Source organism: Microtus pennsylvanicus, chromosome 7, assembly GCF_037038515.1.
Source record: "Microtus pennsylvanicus isolate mMicPen1 chromosome 7, mMicPen1.hap1, whole genome shotgun sequence".
Taxonomy (NCBI): Eukaryota; Metazoa; Chordata; class Mammalia; order Rodentia; family Cricetidae; genus Microtus; species Microtus pennsylvanicus.
Genome location: NC_134585.1, coordinates 117,050,507 through 117,058,806, shown reverse-complemented (window position 1 = coordinate 117,058,806; position 8,300 = coordinate 117,050,507).

Sequence of the window (8,300 nt, the reverse complement as noted above, 5' to 3'; positions counted from 1 at the left end):
TAGCTATTTTGCTATAGCATCTAATGGCCTAGACAGTAACGAGCTGCATTTTTCTTTGCCTCGAAGAAACTGTTTCCAGTTGCCTTCCTTTTCTCTCATCTTATATGAATGAAAATACTAAGGCCAAGAGCACATCAACAGTGTAGTGTTGGAGGTTAGGTGTGGTGGTACGCACCTTTAATCCCAGCACTCCACTCCAGAGGCAGAAAAATCTCTGCATTCAAAGCCACCAGGCTTAGCAAGTTCTAAGACAGCCAGGGCTACATAGAAAGACCTTAAAAAAAAAACAACAAAAGCAAAACAAAAAAATCCACTACCACCACAGCCATCATCAGCCATAACAACTACAAAAAAGTATTGTTTTCACAGTCCAACTGTTGGAAAAAAAACTTGGTAAGAATTTTTCTTACATGGGTTTGCTTCATTGGCTATTTGATAATGGAAGGAAAGATGGCTTTTGTTGTATTTTATATTTTTCATAATATTAGAGCTTGAATTTAGGGCTCATTTGTGACAGGTAAGAACTCTACCCCTGAACTACCACCTTGGTGCAAACGTGGTTTTTGAACAGTCCCATGTGTATCTGAGGGCAAGGTTACAGTCATTTTTGTTTGTTTGTTTTTTGAATACAGGATCTCACTATGTTGCCTGGAGTAGTTTCAAAACCCTGGGCTCCAGTGATCCATCAAATCTTTTTTTTTTAATATTTATTTATTTATTATGTATACAATATTCTGTCTGTATGCCTGAAGGCCAGAAGAGGGCACCAGACCTCTTTACAGATGGTTGTGAGCCACCATGTGGTTGCTGGGAATTGAACTCAGGACCTTTGGAAGAGCAGGCAATGCTCTTAACCACTGAGCCATCTCTCCAGCCCCTCCATCAAATCTTTTGATTACCAATTTTAATGAAGTATATTCCTTGCATGTCTCAAGACACAGGTAATTCAAATTCTAGATTTTTCAAAACTACAAAATAACAAAATCATACCCACAGAATTAGCCATACTCCACTTCCTTCCCCCTCGCCCCCTTTGTGTGTGTGTGTGTGTTGTATGCACTAGAGTAAGCCAGTGTGAACATCTATCTGCACACTTGCATGCAGAGCCCAGAGCAGGCCATTGGGCGTATCCCTCCATCACTCTCCACACTGTCGCCCTTAGACAGTGTATCAGTAAATCAGCTCACCCTTTTAGTTAGACCAGGCGGCCAGGGAACTCTTGGGATCAGCCTGTGTCTGCTCCCTCGTGCTGGGGCTACAGTTATGCACAGCCATGCCTGACCTTTTTCCTGGTTGTTGGGGATCCAAACCTAGGTCTCCATGAATGCAGAGCCAGCTTTCTTACTCTCTGACCCATCTCCCAGGCCAGCATTCCACTAATTTCAAACAGCAGGAGACACCGAGTGGTGAGACACTAACGTCATTGTGACTCACTCTTCTGTGGGTAATGGGGCATCAATAAGGATGTTTAACAAGGAAATGTCAAAAATATATATAGGAAGAGACATAGGCGTGCCTGTTAGAATTGTGCAAAGTGTTACTCTCTCCTCCCTCTAGGCAAAGGTCAGCAACTCCAGCAAGAACCACTGACAAGGAACATGGGAAGTTGATTAATGTGGGGCCAGGGAGAGTGGGAGGGAGAGGGCAGCCAAACATTGAGACTTCGGCTGTTTCCCCTCGTGCTCCTACTTAGCCCTAAAGAATGGCCTGACCCCATCATTTATGATGTCGCTGGATTCAACTTCCCCTTCCACTCCAGAGACGACTAGCAATGGATCATGACTTCTGGCGAGTGACCCTGAAGCCCGGAATTTCTCTGTGTGGGGTGGGAAAGGCTCCTTCTAGCTGGCTAGATGGAAGGCCAAGAAAACAAAACTGCTTGCAGACATTGTGTGACACATGAGAGAGCCGTCAGTCAACAGACAGCTGGAGGATAAAGGGAACAGGGCAGAGCTGAAGCTAGAAGTCACCAAAGAGATCAGAACCCAGGATCCTCTGGGCTGGTATCCAGTTCAGCACGGGGCAGTTCTGAAGCTGTTGATGGCGCAAGCCAACTGCTTCTTCCTCTCTTTTCTTCTTCAATCAGCTTGAGTGAGTCTGGTTTTTGGTGACTTGCAACAGAAAGTCCTAAATGGTTTTCGGTGGGGACAATAACCAGTTAGGAACCCAACCACCAGGATGGAAGCAGAAGTAGGCAGTAAGGGACTTGCTGAAGTGAGGTCACAACAGATAAAGTCTCAATCTCACATGTAAGAGATTGCTTCTCTGTGAATGTCTCCCCCAAAAGCTTTGATGTAGGAGTGATTTCTTATTAATAAATAAACTGCCTAGGCCCATTTGATAGGCCAACCCTTAGGTAGGCGGAGAAAACAGAACAGAATGCTGGGAGAAAGAAGCTGAATCAGTGAGTCACCATGATTCTCCCACTCCAGACAGACGCAGGTTAAGATCTTTCCTGGTAAGCCAGCTCATGGTGCTACACAGAATATTAGAAATGGGTTAGATCAATATGAAAGAGCTAGCCAATAAGAGGCTGGAACTAATGGGTCAGGCAGTGTTTAAAAGAATACAGTTTCCGTGTAATTATTTTGGGTAAAGCTAGCCTTGCGGGCGGCTGGGTGGCGGGACATAGCCCGCCGCTCTTATAACAACACTTATTGCTGGACCTCTGACCCCCAATGTGCCTGTGTTTGATGGATTAAGCTTGTTCTGTGGGGATAGCTAGGTCTGGCGGAAGTGTTTTGTTTTTAATAGAGTGTCATTTCCATCTCCATCTCTATATCTGTTAACTCCCCCTTTTATCTCACCCTTCCAACTTCTGCCATGTTATAATACAGCATGCAAGGCTTCACCAGATGCCAAAAGGATGCCTGTGCCATACTCTTGGATTTCTCAGCCTCCAGAACCATGAGCCAAATAAATCTGTATTCCTTATATATTATCTAATCCCAGGTATTTTTTTTTTTCAGCAACAGAAAAGATGAGGGTATTAACCCTAGGAACTTTCATGTAACTTGCTGTGGAACAATGATCTTGTATCCTGCACTTGTAAACACTGATTAGCCAGTAAACAGACAGGAAGTATAGGTGGGGTGACCAGGCAGGAAATAGAGGTGGGGTAATGAGAACAGAATTCTGGGAAGATGAATGGTCAGTCTACAGGCATCACAGAGGAAGCCAGACACAGACAAGCAAGATGAGAATGCCTCACTGATAAAAGGTATCGTGGCTAACATAGACAGAATAATGGACTAATTTAAGATGTAAGAATTATGTAATAAGAAACCTTCACTAATAGGCCAACTCCTTTATAATTAATGTAGACCTCTGTGTGTTTCTTTGGGATTGAAAGGCGCGGGACTGGGCAGGAAAGAAACCTGGTCAACAATAACTTACCGCCCTTCCTAAGTTCATTAATGAAATGTATACAGCTTGTAGTGTGAACGGACTAAGTCATTTAGATGACTTAGTCACGATCACCAAGATCTGTGCCTCTTTGGGCAAGCTACTTCTCTGTTGTCTAAGCCTAGGTACTTTTTCTTTGAAATGGTAGTAGGACAGATCTGCCGCTTGAGTTACAATAAGAGTTAACTAGCACCCTGAACGTCAGCTATATGGTAATAACATTCGATTATTATTACTGTTTTCAAAACTTTCCCAAGTGGGAATACTTTTGGGAGGGAGATCATTTGCTGCAGGTTAAACTACCAATGCCAGCTTTAATATCTCTCACTACCTTCTGCCCTTCTATCCTGTGAGCAGAGAAGACCTTTAGTGAGAGACAACCCTTCTGCTCTCTGGGTTCAGCCTTCCTCCTTTGTTCTTTATTATACTTTCCCCAGACTCCTAATTCAACTCTTAGGAATTTTGTCTGTCAGTTATTTCTTTTGTCCTAACTTTTGCCTCTCTACTGACGAGTGCTTCCATTTTATTAAAAGTCTCCCTCTTAAAATACTGTAACACCTCTGGATGCATAGGTTTTGCACAGTGCTTACCAGTTTTCTGTCACTATTACAGAATATTCGAGGCAATTCCCTTACAAAGAAAAGGGTTTATTTTGGCTCATGGTCTAGAAGGTTGCAGACCACAGTCAGGTGACTTTGTGACTCTGGGCCTCTGGCAGGTACACACAACAGAGGCAACCATTCACTTCAAGACGCAGGGAACAAAGAGCAAGAGGAAGAGAGTGGATTCCAAAGTCCTGGGCAAGCATGGTCTCCATTCACCTAAAGCCCTCCAACGAGGCCCCGCTTCTCAAAGGGTTTACCATTTCCCACTTTTAACACACGGATGTGCCTACTAATTCAATCAACTGTGGATCAAAATATTTAAAACAAATAAACAAAACAAAGCAAAAAACTCACCAAAAACTATAGCCAGATGTTCTAGCCTTTCCTTGTCGTTATTTCTTAAATAGTCCCGTGTAACCACTACTTTCCATACATCTTCATCGTATTTGGTATTATAATTGAGATGGAGACGTTTTGAAGTGATAAGAACAGGTACATTGGATTTTGCAAATATTAGCCCGTTTTTTTGTAATGGGCTTGAGTGTCTGAGGATCTCAGCATCGATTGAGAAATCCTTGACTCTCCACCGGTAGTTTTCATAGTAAGGTCTGAAGAGCTACTCTATCCAAACCAACAGGGTACCCTTGGCTGACTCAGATCCAGAATGGCACGGATGGGCTTGAATCCCAAATGCCCTCAGGCAATTCTGTGGTGTGGGCATAGCATGTAGTCAGCTGTTCTGGGCTCTCCACAGTAGGTTCTTCACCTTCTCCGTACTTCAAATCATTAATAGTATCAATCACCACCCCACCAATATACTGCTGCTTTACAGGGAAATGAAGCTATCGAACGCTGGGCGTGGTGGCGCACGCCTTTAATCCCAGCACTCAGGATGCAGAGGCAGATGGATCTCTGTGAGTTCGAGGCCAACCTGGTCTACAAGAGCTAGTTCCAGGACAGGCTCCAAAGCCCAAAGCTACACAAAAACCTGTCAAAACCCTGTCTCAAAAAAAAAAAAAACAAACAAAAAAACAAAGAAGAAGAAGAAGCTATCAAAAGAAAAAAGCTCCTTAGATTCCTGTTATCCATGTGCCCTGTGGTGCCCATTCTTTCTCTCATCTGTATAGAGAACATGTAATCTCTCCATCTGATCCTAATGATGTGGTCTAAATTCATCTCTCATCTTGCTCCATCTTCTTAAGCGTTTTCTGAACCTGTTATCCCATCCCATCTTCAGCCTCGCTCTGTGTCTATCTGCATTTAAACACTAACTTCTCTTCAAAAGAATGCCTGTCGCTCCTTTTCCTGCTCACTTGCCAGATGATGTCGTCACTACCTTCCCACACACTCCCACTGAGGTTTCACCGAGGCCGCTCTCTCTGCATCCGCCTAAGATGACTCCGCTGTTAAATCCCACGGGCCTTCCATTCCTATCACTTTATTCTCCGTTCCCTCTGACACTGCTGCTCAGTCCTTCTTTTTTGTTTCCATTTTAGAAATTTAGAAAGGGTCTCACCTTGCAGCCTTGGCCTCAAACTCAAGAGAACCTGCCTGCCTCCGCTTCTGAGTGCTTGAATTAAACACATCCAGTATCTATTCCTTTTTAAAACCCTTCTTTTCTTGCTCTCTTTCACACTTAAGTCTTGAACAGAGAGTTCGAGAGATGTGTATCTCAGGCCTCTTTACCTCTAGCCATCGTACGGGCACCAAGATTGTTATCTACTCAAGCTCCTGTAGCTATAAACCATGAACAGAGAATTCCCGCATACACGTTCCTCGGCCACCCTTACTCTGATCTCCAACCTCTCTCACCAACCACAGAGAGGGCATTTCCACATAGATGCCTCACAAGTACCTCAAGTACCTCCTAAACTATACAACCCAAGTTAACCTGCCAGGCTCTGCTTAACCTCTTTCCCAGGTGCATGACGTCATTTGCTGTCACATGACTAAAAGTTCAAGGGCTATCCTTGACCCCTCCTTCCACGCCCCTCCTCCCTTAAACTTCCATTGTTAATGGCTCCCTCTGTTTCCTAGCCAGATTTCAGCCACAGCTTCCCAACTGACTTGGCCCCATTTCTGCTTCCTTCCAATCCACAGTGTCTCACACCATGGAGGAAAAAAATAAATTTACAGTATAGTTTGGTTGCAAATTAGGTTCCTGGCTTCCAGACCATCAAGGCAAAAGTCAAGGGAAAGTAATTTTCATATTTCTTGATATTTGGTCCAGCACTAATACCATGCTCTAAATCAACTACTCAGATTTATGCAGGAAGCAATAATGGCGCAATAGTCAATGACCTCTACACTAATCCTATGACATAGTCTAGCATTTTCTAAATCAGTATTTAACAAGTACTCACAATGAATCAGACATCTGCTAACCACTGAAAACAAAGCAGCAAATGTGTGTGTGTGTTTTAATTTCATGGCTAACACGCAATTTCAAATAATATTAAGCGCAACTTTCATGAAAATTTCCTTGGGGAACAGCTTGCTTCTCAAACCAGCCCTCCCTTGTAGTAAAACTAGGGTCAAAATAACCATTCTCAGAGCCCTCCTGGGTCCGTCCCCAGGGCATGGTTTCCGGATTTCAGGACTTTTCACCTTCTTTTCTGTTCCAGCCTACCACCACTACGGTACAGTACAGTGCACAGAGCACTCTAAATATTGACAGGCCTCCTGGGTGCCGGCAAACCGCTTTTAGCTCCTCCACATGGAATCTGCCATTCGTCAGCCTCACCTGCTGCGGCTTCATCTCACCCTCCCCCACTGTCCAGATGGCACTACTATTGCTTGTTCAGGCCAAAGGCGCCCATGACACTTACCTAGGCAATGCCAACAAAGCCAGAGAGCAGGGTGTGGACTAGGGTTGCGTTGTCTACCACGGCAGGAAGTAGGGCAGCCAGCTATCAATCTTCCGTTACCTCGCAGGCTCTCCAGCGTGCTAAGAATGCCAAAGAGGCTGAAGCTGCCCATCCCCGGGACCTGTCTGTACTGAAACCATTCCTTGTTTCCCTCACGCGTCTAAAAGCCACGTTCCTTATGCTGTCGGAAGTTACACTGCACTGCTCAGGTTCCGAGGCGTTTTCTGATAATGCTGAAAGATTTAGTTTGTCTTGTGCTATGATTTGGATCTAAGTGTTCTCCCAAAGTTCATGTACCGAAGATTCAGTGTCTGATTACAGCAGTGCAGTATCCAGAGGTGGGTCCCTTGGGGTGCTTCTACCACAAAGGGTCCAACCTACTTACTTTGACTGGCTACTGGGAGGTGGTGGACACATGAGGTAAGCCCCAATTGACGGAAATGGATCTGAGCTAGGACAGAAGGACAAGGGAAATTATGGGGACACAAGAAGAAACCGGAACCCCTCACCCAGAGTCTGGCGGAAAACTGTTGCCAACTGTGAAGCAGGAATTCCAACAAAATTCTCATTTGCTTAAGGCCATTCTCCCTTCCCAGTCTACACTCTTCTAAGATTCTTCCTAGAAATCCAAGGGGCTCCTAGGTTTACCTTATCAGACTAATCCACCCAAGGCACCCTGGAGAGAGCCTGTAGTCCCCCCCAAAAAAGAGAAAAGGAGAAGATTAAGTTTCCTAGCAGCCTTTCCAGACGGATCTTCAGAGGCACGAAAGCTGTACTCGTGGCTACTGCTAAGACACTTCACCCCGACTCTCGTCTGGGAAGCCCAAACCCACGCTTGGCTGTGGGCTTCTTATTCTCTCTGTCAGAATCTTTTGGCCTAAATTCTGTGCAAAATGGTTTCTAATCTGCTGAGGCGATTCTGTAAGAAGCCCACAGCCATCCATGTTCCAAGGTTTGGTCTTTCTCTTTGCTCCTTCTTGCTTTGCTCTTCTTTCTATTCGTAACAGACTTCAAATCTGTTTCTAACTGGTTTGCTTTGAGATTGACTTCGGAGTTGAAGTCAAGAATACTGTGCCCGAGTTAAAAGATTAGAATGCCTCAGGATATTGACAACAGAGCCAGCCGGCGCAGCCATTCCTCCCCGCCTCCCCTGATAAGACTCTGGTAGCTGTGGGGGCCAGCTGTGATGAACTAAGTCTGGGCAGGTCACAGAGGAAGCTCTTTACTTCCAACTATTATCACCTGGGACTCTGGCCATCGATGAATTTAAATAAGAGGCTCAGTAGTTTACCCTGAAGCAATACCTGGTAGCAGGAAAACACCACAAGCTGAGATTACCCAACCCCCACCCAAGAGCGGACCATTCAAAGGAAGTGCCTGACATTCCAACCGCTGTAGGAGCACCTCACCAGGACATCCCTAG